At 38.2% G+C, this 17,404-nt stretch overlaps 1 pseudogene; it reads right to left on the bottom strand.

The window, feature by feature from the left end:
• Nucleotides 1-10,214: 10,214 nt before the first annotated feature.
• Nucleotides 10,215-11,201, bottom strand: LOC122893385 (annotated as a pseudogene).
• Nucleotides 11,202-17,404: the final 6,203 nt, after the last annotated feature.

Below are 17,404 nucleotides of genomic sequence, written 5' to 3'. Positions count from 1 at the left end.
AAAGATTATCCACCATGATCAGGTGGGATTCATCCCTGGGCTACAAGGACGGTTCAACATTCGTAAATCAATCAATGTGATACAACAAATTAATATGAGAAGAGAGAAGAACCACATGGTCCTCTCAATTGATGCAGAAAAAGCATTTGACAAAATCCAGCATCCGTTCCTGATTAAAACGCTTCAAAGTATAGGGATAGAGGGAACATTCCTGAACCTCATCAAATCTATCTATGAAAGACCCACAGCAAAGATCAGGAACAAGACAAGGATGCCCACTTTCACCACTCTTGTTCAACATAGTATTAGAAGTCCTAGCAACAGCAATCAGACAACAGAGAGAAATAAAAGGTATCCAAATTGGTAATGAAGAAGTCAAACTCTCTCTCTTCGCAGATGACATGATTCTTTATATGGAAAACCCAAAAGACTCCACCCCCAAACTACTAGAACTCATACAGCAATTCAGCAACGTGGCAGGATACAAAGTCAATGTGCAGAAATCAGTGGCTTTCTTATACACTAACAATGAAAATACAGAAAGGGAAATTAGAGAATCGATTCCATTTACTATAGCACCAAGAACCATAAGATACCTGGGAATAAACCTAACTAAAGAGGTAAAGGATCTATACTTGAGGAACTATAGAACACTCATGAAAGAAATTGAAGAAGACACAAAAAGATGGAAGACCATTCCATGCTCTTGGATCGGAAGAATAAACATTGTTAAAATGTCTATACTGCCTAGAGCAATCTATACTTTTAATGCCATTCCGATCAAAATTCCACCGGCATTCTTCAAAGAGCTGGAGCAAATAATCCTAAAATTTATATGGAATCAGAAGAGACCCCGAATCGCTAAGGAAATGTTGAAAAACAAAAATAAAGCTGGCGGCATCACCTTACCTGATTTCAAGCTTTATTACAAAGCTGTGATCACCAAGACAGCATGGTACTGGCATAAAAACAGACACATAGACCAGTGGAACAGAGTAGAGAGCCCTGATATGGACCCTCAACTCTATGGTCAATTAATCTTTGACAAAACAGGAAAAAATATACAGTGGAAAAAAGACAGTCTCTTCAATAAATGGTGCTGGGAAAACTGGACAGCTATATGTAGAATAATGAAACTCGACCTTTCTCTTACACCGTATACAATGATAAACTCAAAATGGATAAAGGACCTCAACGTGAGACAGAAATCCATCAGAATCCTAGAGGAGAACATAGGCAGTAATCTCTTTGATATGAGCCACAGCAATTTCTTTCAAGATATGTCTCCAAAGGCAAAGGAAACAAAAGCGAAAATAAACTTTTGGGACTTCATCAAAATCAAAAGCTTCTGCACAGCAAAGGAAACAGTCAAAAAAACAAAGAGGCAACCCACGGAATGGGAGAAGATATTTGCAAATGACAGTACAGACAAAAGGTTGATATCCAGGATCTATAATGAACTCCTCAAACTCAACCCACACGAAACAGACAAACACATCAAAAAATGGGCAGAAGATATGAACAGACACTTCTCCAATCAAGAAATACAAATGGCTATCAGACACATGAAAAAATGCTCATCATCATTAGCCCTCAGGGAGATTCAAATTAAAACCACATTGAGATATCACCTTACACCAGTTAGAATGGCCAAAATTAACAAAACGGGAAACAACATGTGTTGGAGAGGATGTGGAGAAAGGGGAACCCTCTTCCACTGTTGGTGGGAATGCAAGTTGGTGCAGCCTCTTTGGAGAACAGTGTGGAGATTCCTCAAGAAATTAAAAATAGAGCTTCCCTACGACCCTGCAATTGCACTCCTGGGTATTTTCCCCAAAGATACAGATGTCGTGAAAAGAAGGGCCATCTGTACCCCAATGTTTATAGCAGCAATGGCCACAGTCGCCAAACTATGGAAAGAACCAAGATGCCCTTCAACGGATGAATGGATAAGGAAGATGTGGTCCATATACACTATGGAGTATTATGCCTCCATCAGAAAGGATGAATACCCAACTTTTGTAGCAACATGGACGGGACTGGAAGAGATTATGCTGAGTGAAATAAGTCAAGCAGAGAGAGTCAATTATCATATGGTTTCACTCATCTGTGGAGCATAACCAATAGCATGGAGGACAAGGGGCGTTAGAGAGGAGTAGGGAATTTGGGTAAATTGGAAGGGGAGGTGAACCATGAGAGACTATGGACTCTGAAAAACAGTCTGAGGGGTTTGAAGTGGCGGGGGGGTGGGAGGTTGGGGTACCAGAGGTGGGTATTATAGAGGGCACGGATTGCATGGAGCACTGGGTGTGGTGAAAAAATAATGAATACTGTTTTTCTGAAAATAAATAAATTGGGGGAAAAAATAGAAATTGGTTGGAAATGAAAAAAAAACAAAAGAAAAAAAAATGCACCAATGGGCCCATGCTCTTGGATTTAACTGGTTCTATCATCATCCTGGAGAAGCTGCCTTAATAGAATTTACTTAGATTATTTTTAATTCATTTCCTCAACATTTTATAGTTTTCAGTATACAAGTCTTTAACCTCCTTGGTTTCATTTACTCCTAATAATTTTATTCATCTTGATATTATTGTGAATGGAATTGTTTTATTTCCTTCCCAGATTGTTCATTGCAAGTACATACAAATACAATTAATTTTTAGATACTGATCTTGTATCTTGCAACCTTGCTAAACTCATATATTGGTTCTTGTAGTTTTTTAGTGGACTCTTAAAGATTTTCTACACACAAAATTATGTCATTTGCTAGTAGGGATAGTTTTTACTTTTTCTTTTCCTATACAGATACTTTTCATTTTTTTCTAATTGTCTTAGGTAGAATTTAAGTACCATGTTCCGTGGAAGTAGTCTTATGGGAAAAGTATCCAGTCTGTGTGTGAGATGTCTATAGATGCCTTTCCTATGTTGCAGAATTTCACTTCCATTCATAGTTTATTAAATGTTTTTATCATGAAAGGTTACTGGGTTTGATCAAAAGCGTTTTCTGTATCATTGAGTTGTTTGTGTGATTTTTGTTATTAATCTATTGATAATGATGTTAATTAATTTTTTATGTTTAATAACTGATTTCCTAGGATAAATCCCATTGTACATATGTACACATTATGGTGTAAAACTTTTTTTGTATTTTGTGGAATTCCATTTGCTAGAATTTAATTGAGGATTTTTCTGTTATTTTTTAAAAATTATGATCAAACCCCTCAGACTGTTTTTCAGGTGGTGGGTATTATAGAGGGCACGGCTTGCATGGAGCACTGGGTGTGGTGAAAAAATAATGAATAATGTTTTTCTGAAAATAAATAAATTGGGAAAAAAATTATGATCAAGGTGATGTCTCAGTGGCTCAGTCAGTTGAGCATCTGCCTTCGGCTTGAGTCATGATCCCAGGATCCTGGGACTGAGTACCACATTTGGCTCCCTTGCTCAGTGGGGAGCCACTTCTTCCTCTGCCTCTCACTTCCCCTGCTTGTGCTCTTGCTCTCTTTCTATCAAATAAAATCTTTTAAAAATTTATGATCAGGGTTCATCCACATAGCATGCATCAGAATTTCTTTTTAAGACTGAATATCATTTCCTGGTATGTATATATCACATTTTGTTTATCCCTTCATCTGTTGGTGGATAGTTGGGTTATTTCCACTTTTTGACCATAGTGAAAAAAGCTAATACAAATATGGTTGTACAAATAGCCCTTTAAGACCCTATTTTCAGTTGTTTTACATATATACCCAGAAATGAAATTTCTAGATCATATGGTGATTCTATGTTTCATTTTTTCGAGGAGAGAGCATACTGTTTTTATAGCATCTTCACCATTTTGCATTCCCACTTGTGACACATAAGGGTTCCAATTTTTCCACATCCACATCAACAATGGATATTTTCTGTTTTTTTGGTGGCGGGGTGGGAGGGTGGTTATTTCACTTCTAGTAACCATCTTAATGTGGGTGAGGTATGATTTCATTGTTGTTTTGATTTGCAGTTCTCTAATAATTAGTGATGTTGAACATCTTTCCCTGTGCTTATTAGGCATTTGCATATCTTCTTTGGAGAATATTTATTCAAGTCCTTTGCTGGTTCCTCAATTTAGCTGGTTTTTAATTTTTTAATTTAAATTCAATTTGAAATAACATATACTGTATTATTAGTTCCAGAGGTAGAATTTAGTGATTCATCAGGTGCATAAAACACCATGCTCATTAGTTCAAGTGCCCTCTTTAATGCCCACCACAAGATTATGCCTTCCTCCCACCCACCTCCCCTACAGAAACCCTCAGTATGTTTCCTATAGTTAAGAGTCTCTTATGGTTTGTTACCCTTTCCATTTCATCTTGTTTTATTTTTTCTTCCCTTTCCGTGTGTTCATATATTTTGTTTCCTAAATTCCACATATGATCACTGCAAAAGAAAGAACAGGAAGTAGTATTCTCTGCCAGGAATTTAATCAATATGGAAATAAGTAACATGTCTGAACTGGAATTTAAAACAATGATTATGAAGATGTTACTGGCTGGGCTTGAAAAAAGCATAGAAGACACTAGATAATCCCTTCCTGTAGAACCAAAAGAACTAAAATCTAATCAGGCTGAAATTAAAACTATTTCTGAGATGCAGTCAATAATAGAGGCTTTAACAGAAAGGAAAATGAGGTAGAAGAGAAGTCAGTGATAAGAAGATAAAGTAATGGAAATTTAAAAAGCTGAAAAGAAGAAAGAAAAACAACTACTGGATCACAAAGGGAGGCTTCAAGAAGTAAGTGATTCCATAAAGCAAAATAATATCCCAATAATAAGAATCTCAGAAAATGAAGAGAGAGAGGGCCAGAGGTTTATTTGAACAAATTATAGCTGAGAACTTTCCTAATCTTGGGAAGGAAACAACAAGCATTCAAATCCATGAAGCAGAGGGAACACCTACACCTTAAAATCAATAAAAAATAGATCAACCCCTTGACATATAATAGTGAAGCTTACAAGTGTCAGAGATAAAGAGAAAATCCTGAAAGAAGCTGGGGATGAGAGGTCTTTGACCTTCAAGGGTAGACACTAGGGCTGGTGACAGACCTGTCCACAGAGACCTGATAATCCAGAAAGGACTGGAATGATATATTCAAGGTGCTAAATGGGAAAAATATGCTGCCAAGAACACTTTATCCAGCAAGGCTGCCATTCAGAATAGAAGGAGAGATAAAGAGTTTCTCAGAGAAACAAAAACTAAAGGAATTTGTGAACATCAAACCAGTCCTGCAAGAAATACTAAAGAGTCTCTCAAATAAATAAAATAAAATCTTAAAAAAAAAAAAAAGAAAGAAATACTAAAGAGGATCCTTTGAATGAAGAGAGAGTCCAAAGGTAACATAGACCAGAAAGGAACAGAGACAATCTACAGGAACAGTGACTTCATAGGCACTATAACAGCACTAAATTCATAACTTTCAATAATTACTCTGAATGCAAATGGGCTAAATGCTCCAATCAAAAGACATAAGGTATCAGAATGGATTTTTTAAAAAGACCCATAAATATGCTATCTATAAGAGACCTATTTTATACCCAAAGACACCTCCAGGTTGAAAGTGGGGAGATAGAGAACAATTTATCATACTAATGGAGATCAAAAGAATCTGGAATAGCAACCTTTATCTCAGATAAATTAGCTTTTAAACCAAAGACTGTAATAAGAGATAAAAAAGACATTATATCACAATAAAGGGCTCTATCCAATAAGAAGATCTAAGTTATAAATATTTATACTTCTAACCAGGGAGCAGCTAATTATATAAACCAACTAATAACCAAATTAAAGAAACACATTAATAATAATACAATAGTAGGGCACTTTAATACCCCACTCACAATAATGGACAGATCATCTTAGCAGATCAATGAAGAAACAAGGGCTTTGAATGACACAAAGGACCAGATGGACTTTATAGTCATATTTAGAACATTTCCTCCTAACAGAATACACATTCTTGTCAAGTGCACATAGAAAATCCTTCAGAATAGATAATATACTGGGCTACAAATCAGGTCTCAGCTGGTACCAAAAGATTGTAATTATTCCATGTGTATTCAAACTACAACATTTTAAAACCTGAACTCAATTACAGGAGAAAATTTGGAAGGAACACAAATACATGGAGGTTAAAGAACATCCTACTAAGAAATGAATGGGTCAAGCAGGAACTTAAAGAAGAATTTTAAAAATAAATAAAACTGAGGGGAGCCTGGGTAGCTCAGTGGGTTGGGCCTCTGCCTTTGGCTCGGGTCATGGTCTTCGGGTCCTGGGATCGAGCCCCCCCATTGGGCTCTCTGCTCAGCGGGGAGCGTGCTTCCCCCTCTCTCTCTGCCTGCCTCTCTGCCTGCTTGTGATCTGTGTCTGTCAAAGAAATAAATAAAATCTTTAAAAAAGTACGTGAAAATGAAAACACGACAGTTTAGGACATTTGGGATGCAGCAATGGTGGTCCTAAGAGGGAAGTACATAACAATATAGTCCTTTCTCAAAAAAAAAACAAGAAAAACCTCAAATACACAATCTAACCTTACATCTAAAGGAGACAAAAGAGGAATAGCAAATAAAGCCAAAATCCAGCAGGATAAGGGAAATAATAAAGATTAGAGCATGAATCAATGACAGAAATTTTTTAAAAAATCAACAGCACTAAAATTAGAATCTGGTTCTTTGAAAGAATTAGTAAGATTGATAAACCCCTAGCCAGATTTGTCCAAAAGAAAAGAGAAATCACCCAAAACAATAAAATAATGAATGAAAAAGGAGATCAGAGCCAATACCAAAGAAACACAATTATAAGAGAATATTATGAGCAATTATACTGGCAACAAATTAGGCAATTTGGAAGAAATGGAGGCATTCCTAGAAACATAAACTACCAAAACTGACACAGGCAGAAATAGAAAACCTGAGCAGACCCATAATCAGCAAAGACATTGAATAAGTAATCAAAAATCTCCCAACAAACAAGAATCCAGGGCCAGATGACCTGCTAATCGAATTCTACCAAACATTTAAAGAAGAATTTAATACTTAATCTTCTGAAACTGTCTCAAAAAATAGAAATGGAAGGAAAACCTCCAAACTCATTCTACGAAGCCAGAATTACCTTGATTCCCAAACCAGAAAAAGACCCTCACCAAAAAGGAGAATCACAGACCAAATTTCTGATGAAGATGGATGGAAAAATTCTTACCAAGATACTAGCTAATAAGATCCAACAGTACATTAAAAAGATTATTCACCATAACCAAGTCAGATTTATTCCTGGGGTGCAAGGTTGGTTCAACATCCACAAATCAAACAATGTGATACAGCACATTAATAAAAGAAAAGACAAGAAACATATGGTCTTCTCAATAGATGCAGAAAAACATTTGACAGAACACAGCTCTATCCTTTTTTTAAAAAAAAATATTTTTTATTTATTTTCGGCATAACAGTATTCATTATTTTTTCACCACACCCAGTGCTCCATGCAATCCGTGCCCTCTATAATACCCACCACCTGGTACCCCAACCTCCCACCCACCCACTAATTCAAACCCCTCAGATTATTTTTTAGAGTCCATAGTCTCTCATTAAGAAACAAAACAGATGAACATAAGGGAAGAGAAGGAAAAGTAAAATAAGATAAAAACAGAGATGAAGGCAAATCACAGGAGACTATGGTTAAGAGGACAAACTGCAGGTTGCTGGAGGGGTGGCAGGTGGGGCGATGGGCTAAATGGGTTATGGGTTTCAAGGAAGGCACTATTGGGGGTGAGCAATGGGTGTTATATGTGGGTGATGAATCGCTAGATTCTATTCCTGAAATGGGAACTGCTTCTTACAAGTTTTGGTATGATGTGTTTTCATTTTCTTTTTTTTTTTTCAACAAAAGAAAGAGAATTACATTTTAATTTTGCATAGGTATACCATTGACACTAAACCTTATTTTTAAAACCCAACAATAAATTCATTCATGTTTTTAAATTTATTTTTTATTTATTTTCAGCATAACAGTATTTATTATTTCTGCACCACACCCAGTGCTCCATGCAATCCATGCCCTCTATAATACCCACCACCTGTCCCTTCAAAACCCTCATATTGTTTTTCAGAGTCCATAGTCTTTCATGGTTCACCTCCCCTTCCAATTTTCCTCAACTCCCTTCTCCTCTCTAACTCCCCATGTCCTCCATGTTATTTGTTATGCTCTACAAATAAGTGAAACCATATGATAATTGACTCTCTCTGCTTGACTTATTTCACTCAGCATAATCTCTTCCAGTCCTGTCCATGTTGCTACAAAAGTTGGGTATTTGTCCTTTCTGATGGAGGCATAATACTCCATAGTGTATATGGACCACATCTTCCTTATCCATTTGTCCGTTGAAAGGCATCTGGGTTCTTCCCACAGTTTGGCGACCATGGCCATTGCTGTATACACATTGGGGTACAGATGGCCCTTCTTTTCACTACATCTGTATCTTTGGGCTAAATACCCAGTAGTGCAATTGCAGGGCCATAGGGAAGCTTTATTTTTAATTTCTTGAGGAATCTCCACACTGTTCTCCAAAGTGGTTGCACCAACTTGCATTTCAACCAACAGTGGAAGAGGGTTCCCCTTTCTCCACATCCCCCCCAACACATGTTGTTTCCCGTTTTGTTAATTTTGGCCATTCTAACTGGTGTAAGGTGATAGCTCAATGTGGTTTTAATTTGAATCTCCCTGAGGGCTAGTGATGATGAACATTTTTTCAAGTGTCTGATAGCCATTTGTATGTCTTGATTGGAGAAGTGTCTGTTCATATCTTCTGCCCATTTTTTGATGTGTTTGTCTGTTTTGTGTGTGTTGAGTTTGAGGAGTTCTTTATAGATCCTGGATATCAACCTTTTGTCTGTACTGTCATTTGCAATTATCTTCTCCCATTCCGTGGGTTGCCTCTTTGTTTTGTTGACTGTTTCCTTTGCTGTGCAGAAGCTTTTGATTTTGATGAAGTCCCAAAAGCCAAAGAGGAGAATTTCAGACCAATATCACTGATGAATATGGATGCTAAGATTCTCAAAAAGATCCTAGCAAACAGGATCTAACAGCATATTAAAAAGATTATCCACCATGACCAGGTGGGATTCATCCCTGGGCTACAAGGATGGTTCAACATTCGCAAATCAATCAATGTGATAAAACAAATTAATATGAGAAGAGAGAAGAACCACATGGTCCTCTCAATCGATGCAGAAAAAGCATTTGACAAAATCCAGCATCCGTTCCTGATTAAAATGCTTCAAAGTATAGGGATAGAGGGATATTCCTGAACTTCATCAAATCTATCTATGAAAGACCCACAGCAAATATAATCTTCAATGGGAAAAAGCTTGCAGCTTTCCCATTGAGATCAGGAACAAGACAAGGATGTGTTTTCATTTTCATTTGTTTCAAAATATTTTCTAATTTCTCTCTTTTTTAAAGATTTTATTTATTTATTTGACAGACAGAGATCACAAGTAGGCTGAGAGGCAGGCAGAGAGAGAGGAGGAAGCAGGCTCCCTGCTGAGCAGAAAGCCCAATGTGGGGCTTGATCCCAGGACCCTGGGATCATGACCTGAAGGCAGAGGCTTTAAACCACTGAGCCACCCAGGTACCCCATAATTTCTCTCTCTTTCTCTTTTTTTTAAAGATTCATTTATTTATTTTAGAGAGGGAGAGGAGAAGTGGGAGGGCAGAGGGAGAGGGAGAGAGAATCTCAAGCAAACTCTGCCCTGAGTGTAGAGCCCAACCCAGGGTTCAATCCTAGGACCCTGGTTTCATGACTTGAGCTGAAACCAAGAGTTGGATGCCCAACAAATTGTACCACCCAGCTGCCTCTCTAATTTCTCTTCTGATTTCTTCATTGGTATTTGAGTGTATTTTTTATTTTCATATATTTGTGGGTATTTCCATTTTCCTTCTGCTATTTTTTTTAGAGGGAGGGCTTTGTACAATATACTTTATATTGATGGTATTGATAGTATATGACAAGGTAGAGCTCCCCAAGTCCCTCCCCTTCTTCAGAGGGTCTAGGATGGAAACTATGCAGGACTGGGGAGATTCTCAGGGTGTTGGGGGATGAATTGGGGCCAAGACTCTCCAGCAGCTGAGGACCTCTCTCTTCCTCTTGCTCTCGGTGGGACAGGTGGTCCAGAGCACTCTTATTCTTTAGAGGTCATGTGGACTGTAAGGTCTACAATCCATTTGATGTAGCCAAATTCATTGTCATACTAGGAAATGAGCTTGACACAGTGGTCATTGAGAGCAATGCCAGCCCTGGCATTGAAAGTGGAAGAGTGGGTGTCACTGTTGAAGTTGTAGGAGACACCTTGGTCTTCAGTGTAGCCCAGAATGCCCTTGAAGGGACCCTATGATGCCTGCTTCACCACTTTCTTGATATCATCATATTTGGCAGCTTTCTCCAGGAAGCAGGTCAGATCCATGACCGACACATTGATTATGGGGACATTGAAGACCATGACATTAAGCTTCTCATTCATTTCAGGGATGACCTTGTTTATAACCTTGGCAGTGCCAGTAGAAGCAGGGATGGTGTTCTGTACAGGCCCTCAGCCATCATGCCACAGTTTCCCAGAGGGGCCATCCATGGTCTTCTGGGTGGCAGTGTTGGCATGGACTGTGGTCATCAGTCCCTCCATGACACCAAAGCTATCATGAATGACCAGGGCCAGAAGGGTCAAATAGTTGATGGTGCAGGAGACATTGTGGATAATCTTGAATAAGTGGTCATACTTATGGTTCACACCCATCACAAACATAGGGACATAAGCAGAGAGGGCAGAGATGATGACCTTGTTGGCCCTACCCATCAAGGGAGCCCCAGCCTTCTCCATGGTGGGGAAGAGACTCCATAACATACTCAGCACCAGCATCACCCTATTTGATGTTGGCAGGATATCATTCGTGGAAGATGGAGATGGGGTTTTCATTGACAATAAGTTTCCCATTCTCAGTCTTAATCATGCTGTTGAATTTGCAGTGGGTGGACTCATACTGGAACATGAAGACCACGTAGTTGAGGTCAGTGAAGGGATCATTAGTGGTCCACTTTGCCAGACTTAAAAGCAGCCCTGGTAAACAGGTGCCCAATATGGCCAAAATTATTTTATTCCAACCTTCACCATCATGTGTCAGGGACATGGCTGGCATTGCACCAGAAGATGCCCCTATGTATTAAACAGAGCAGAGAGCTCCTTCTGGTGTTGATTTCCAGTTTCATCATTATGAAAAAAGATGTTTTGTATGATTGCAGTCTTTTAAATTTTCTAAAGACTTATTTTGTAGCCTAACATCTGGTCTATTATGGAGAATGTTCCTTATACACTTAAGAAAAATGTGTATTCTGCTGTTGTTGAGTAGTGTTCTTTATGTGTTTTTTAGGTCAGGTTGATTTTTTAAAAACTTACTACAAAGCTATAATGATTATAACATACAGTAATCATAACCATGTGGTACTGGCACAAAGACAGACATGTAGACCAATGAAATAGAATAGAAATCTCATAAAGAAACCCTCAGATAAGTGGTCAAATGATTTTTGACCAAATAAGGAAATAGAATACTTGGACAATATGTCCTTAGCATTTTAATAATAGTTTTTAAAAATCGTACTCTGATAATTCCAACATCCCTGCCATATGTGAGTCTGGTTCTTTTGCTTGCTCTACCACTTTAAACTGTTTTTTTTCCTGTTAGTATGCTTGTAATTTTTGTTTAAACATGTATATGATGTAGTGGTGATGCTGGCAGGCTGGCTCCAGGGTCCCAGAGAGAGTCCTGCAGGACCAGTCAGCAGGGCTACGCATATGGAAATCAAACTTGAGATAGCAGGAGGTAAAAGTGGAGTTTACTAAAAATATAGAGGGAGTGCAGATAGAGACAGAGTGTCTGGGAGACTCAGAAAGGAAAGGAGGGAGTCTTGTCTTTCATCAGCCTCCAACCTGATATCCAAACTAATCCACCATTTCTGTCACCACTCTGAGCCAGGCAAGACAAAAACCAGTTCCCCCAACAACCCCCAAACGAGTCATAACACTGTAGACAACTCCCACTTTCTTCCTTTCACCCTAAGGGAGGGACCAGAAATTAAGCAGCTTCCTCTTAAATCTATGCCAGGGAGGAAGTCGGCAAGGGTGATAAAAAATGCGATGAAATTTTTGTTTAGAATGTTTTGAGTTCAACTTTTTCTTGATTGTGTATTTGTTTGTTGCTACAGATTCTTCTCCTTCTTCTTCTCCTCCTTCTTCTTCTTCTCTTCCTCCTCTTCCTCCTCTTTCTTTTTCTTTTTTTAGAGAGAGTCAGGGAGAGGGGTGAGAAGGGCAGAAGGAGAGGGAGAGAGAGAATGTTAAGCAGACTCTGATCCCAGTGTAGAGCACTGACCTGAGCAGAAATTAAGATTCAGATGCTTAGTCAGCTAAGCCACCCAGGTGACGTGTGCATTCCCCATCCCACCCCCACTTTTTTTTTTTTTAAGTAGGCTCTCTATTCGGTGTGGACCCCAACAAGGGGCTTGAATTCACTCATGACTCTGAGATCAAGACCTGAGCTGAGATCAAGAGTCAGACACCCAGGTGTCCTATGTTGCTGTGGGTTCCTAACTGGTTTATAGAATACTCACAAAGCTACTTTGGTCAGTATGATGTTTACTCGGTATTTCTGTGGAAGAACAAGGGCCTAGGGTTTCCTATTCTGCCATCTTGCTCACACCAACCAATATTTATCTTTTCTGGGGCGCCTGGGTGGCTCAGTGGGTTAGGCTGCTGCCTTCAGCTCAGGTCATGATCTCAGGGTCCTGCGATCGAGTCCCGCATCGGGCTCTCTGCTCAGCGGGGAGCCTGCTTCCCTCTCTCTTTCTGCCTGCCTCTCCATCTACTTGTGATTTCTCTCTGTCAAATAAATAAATAAAATCTTTAAAAAAAATAAAAATAAATTATCTTTTCTATGTGGTAAAATTATGTAATAATTTTGAGATTCATCCATTTTGTGATAAAACTTGGACCAGTCATTTTCTCCTTTTAAATAATTAGTAATACTCCATTGTCTGAATATAGCACAATTTATTTATCCATTTTTACCAGTTATGTACTTTGAGTTGTATCTAGTTTTCACTATCATGAATGTTCACTATCATAAGAACGTTCATGTACAAATCTTTGTGTAGAGGTAAATCTTCATTTCCCTTGGGTAAATACATACAAATAGAATTACTATACCATAGTGTGTGTGTGTGTGTGTGTGTGTGTAAATAAGATAAAACTTGGATCATTCTTTCCTTTATATAAATATAAATACATAAATATAAATATAAATACATAAACACACATGCACATATATATATAAATTAGGAAAAATATATAACACTGTTTTTGATAAGAGGTTTTACAATTTTGATAGAATCTCAATTTATCATTTTTTAAAAAAATATTTACTAAAGAGGTTAGTACTTTTTTTGTCTTAAGAAGTTTTAGCTACATCTACTCTAAGATTATGAAATTATGCTCCTATGTTTTCTTCTGGAAGCTTTCTTTATATCTTGAGGTTTCACATTTAGGTCTATATCCATATTGAGTTAATTTCTTTTTTTTAAAAGATTTTATTTATTTATTTGACAGAGGGATCACAAGTAGGCAGAGAGGCAGGCAGAGAGAGAGGGGGAAGTAGGATTCCCGCCGAACAGAGAGCCTGATGCAGAGCCCAATGCGGGGCTCAATCCCAAGACCCTGGGATCAGGACCTGAGCGAAGGCAGAGGCTCAATCCACTGAGTCACCCAGGTGCCCCCGTATTGAGCTAATTTCTATAGATGGTGTGTGAAAGGAGAAGCTTCAGGTTTTTCCCCATGGTTATGGCATTATTTAGAAGCACATTTTTTTTTTAAAGACCCTTTCTATTTCTCCTTTCATTGAATTATTTTAGCAACTTTACAGAGTATCAACTGACCATGGAGGAGGGCTTGTCTTTGTCCATTTGGGCTGCTATAACAGAATATCGTAGACTGGGTGGCTAATAAACAACAGTTCTGAAGTTCTCAACAGTTCTCAAAGTTCTGAAGGCTGGGAAGCCCAAGATCAAGGTGCTGGTAGATACGGTGTCTGGTAAGAGCCTACTTCTTGGCTCATAGACCTATAACCTCACATAAGTGGAAGAGATGAAGGAACCTTTTGGGATCTCTTTTCTAAGGACACAAATCCTATTAATGAAGACTCCACCATCACGACCTATCAACTTGCAAAGCAACCAACATAAATTTCAAGATAGGAATTTTGAGGGGCATCTGCCTGGCTCAGGTGGTAGAGCATGCAACTCTTGATCTCAGCATTTTGAGTCCAAACCCAACATTGGGTGTAGAAGTTACTTAAAAATTTAAAAAAATATATGAATTTGGGGGGACCAAAGATTCAGTTTATAGCAGGATTTATTTCTCACTATTCTTCTTCATTAATCTATTTGTACATCCTTATTCCAGACCACACTTTTAATTACTGTGGTTTTATAAAACTGGTATTGTGTCTTCATTGGACGTTTTATAGAATTCACCAGTGAATCTAAATAGAGATTCTCTTTGAAGGAAGGTTTTATATTACAGATTCAATTATTTTCTCCTACCAATATGGAATTATTCAGATTTTCTACCTTTTTTTTTCTTTCATCTGTTTGGAAAGTCATGTTTCTAAGAAATTTATGTTTCTTTTGAATTTTTAAATTTACTGCCATGAAGTTTTTCATACAATTCTTTTTAACATCCTTTTATTTGATAAGAAATCACTGGTGTCTCCCTTTTTATTTTTGCAGTTGGTAATTTATATTTTTCTAAAATCAGTTTTACTAGGATATAACAACTCTATTAATTTTTTTAAAGTAAGCTTTATGCCCAATGTGGGGCTTGAACCCATGACCCCAAGATTAAGAGTTGCATACTCCACTGCCTGAGCTAGCCAAGAGCCCCTTTATCATTTTTTAAAAGGCAGCTTTTTGTTCGATCATCTGTTTTCTAATTCACTGATACTTGTCCTTAACTTTATTGTTTCTTTCACTTCTATTTTCTTCGGATTTCATTTGCTTTTTTTTCCCCTAATGTTTTTTAGATAATTGATTTTAACCCTTTCCTATTTTATAATATACGCATTTCATATATAAACTTTCCCTCTGAGCATTCATTTAGATGCATCTTGCAAATTTGGGTGTTGCTTTTTCGTTATTAATTCAGCATATTTAAAATTTTCCATTTTGATTTCTCCTTTTATCAAAAGGTTATTTAGAGGTACATTATTTTATTCTATAATATTGGAGCATTTGCCAAGTTGTGCTTTTATTATTGTTTCTAGTTTAATTCCATCGTGGTCAGAGAAGGTACTTTATGATTTCAACCCTTTGAAATCTGTTGAGATTTGTTTTACTTCCTAGCATATGGTACATTTTGTGACTGTTATGTACATATTTGAAAACTTTGATTCTTCTTAGTAATATCTTGAAGATTCAGTATAAAGGTTTTGAACATCTTTTATTAAATACAATGTATTCTGTACTCTGTTTTGTGAGGATACTATTTGGGTCAAATAGATCAATTGTTTTTTATTTTATTTATTTAAAAAATATTTTTTAATTTAAGTAATCTCTGCCCCCAATGTGGGGCTCAAACTCACAACCCAAAGATCAAGAATCCCATAGCTCTTTCAACTGAGCCAGCCAGGCACTCCAGCTAATTGCTTCTTAAAGTTTTCTGTATCATTACTTATTTTTGTGTCCGCCTGTTCTATCTATTACTAAAAGAGGATTAGGATCTCTAATTATGACTATGCACTTCCTCTTTTGATTCTTTTTCCCAAGCATTCCACAGCTTATTTTGTGTACACATACTTAACATTTTTTCTTAATTAGTTGATCCATTTATCTTTATCAAATGTCCCTTTTAATTTCTTTTTTTAAAGATTGATTTATTAGAGAGAGAGAGAGAGAGAGCAGGTGGGGAGGTGCAGAGGGAGAGGGAGAGAGAGTCCTTTAAACAAATTCCTCACTTGAGTGAAGAACCCAATACAGGGCCCCCGCCAAGCCAAGGTTGGGGGCTGGAGGGGGAGCCCTGGGTAGGGAACTCCATCTCACAACTGTGAAAACAGAACCAGAGCTGAAACCAAGAGTGTGACACTTAACCTACCGCACCACCCAGGAGCCCCTGTCCTTTTTATTTCTGGTGACACTTTGATATTAATAGAGTCACTCCAACTTTCTTATGATTATTATGTAAAAGGTATATTGTTTTCCATCTTTTTTACTTTTTATTTTTTAAAAGATTTTATTTATTTATTTGACAGACAGAGATCACAAGTAGGCAGAGAGGGAGGCAGAGAGAGAGGAGGAAGCAGGCTCCCTGCTGAACAGAGAGCCCGACGCAGGGCTGGATCCCAGGATCCTGGGGTCATGACCTGAGCCGAAGGCAGAGGCTTCAACCCACTGAGCCACCCAGGCACCCTTATTTTTAATTTTTTAAAAATATTTTATTTATTTATTTGACACAGAGAGAGAGAGAGAGAGATCACAAGCAGGTAGAGAGACAGAGAGAAGGGAAGCAGGCTCCCCGCTGAGCAAAGACCCCGATGTGGGGCTCGATCCGAGGACTCTGGGATCATAACCCAAGTCGAAGGCAGAGGCTTTAACACACTGAGCCATACAGGCGCCCCTCCATCTTTTTTTTTTTTTTAAGATTTTATTTATTTATTTGACAGAGATCATAAGTAGGCAGAGAGAGAGAGAGAGAGGAGGAGGAGGAAGCGGGCTCCCTGCTGAGCAGAGAGCCCAATGGGGGACTCGATTCCAGGACCCTGAGATCATGACCTGAGTTGAAGGCAGAGGCTTTACCCACTGAGCCACCCAGGCGCCCCTGTTTTCCATCTTTTTAATGTCAATTTCTTTGTGTCCTTATAAAGCATCTCTCTCTCTCTCTTTTTTTTTTCAAGATTTTATTTGACTTTTTGAGAGAGAGAGAGAGCATGATGAGTGAGGGCAGGGGCAGAGGGAGATGGAGAAGGAGAAGCAGACCCTGCTGAGCGGGAGTCCAGTTAAGGCTGGATCCCAGGACCTGGGGATCACCACCTGAGCTGAAGGCAGACCCTTACCTGCTTAACCTACAGAATCCCCCCACCCCCGTCCATACCTCAAAAGTATGTCTCTTTTAAATAGCATATAACTGGGATTTGTTTTATTCAATGTGACAATTTATCTTTAATTGGAGTGTTTAGTCCATGTATATTTAATATAATTGCTAATATGGTTGGATTTAAGCCTAACAGCTTGCTATTTGTTACTGCTTATCCTATGTGCTTTTTGCTTCTTTGCTGC

The sequence above is a fragment of the Neovison vison genome, chromosome 13 (genome assembly GCF_020171115.1).
Source record: "Neovison vison isolate M4711 chromosome 13, ASM_NN_V1, whole genome shotgun sequence".
NCBI classification, from domain to species: Eukaryota; Metazoa; Chordata; class Mammalia; order Carnivora; family Mustelidae; genus Neogale; species Neogale vison.
Note: the sequence above shows the minus strand (reverse complement) of the source record. Positions and strands in the feature narration are given on the sequence as shown.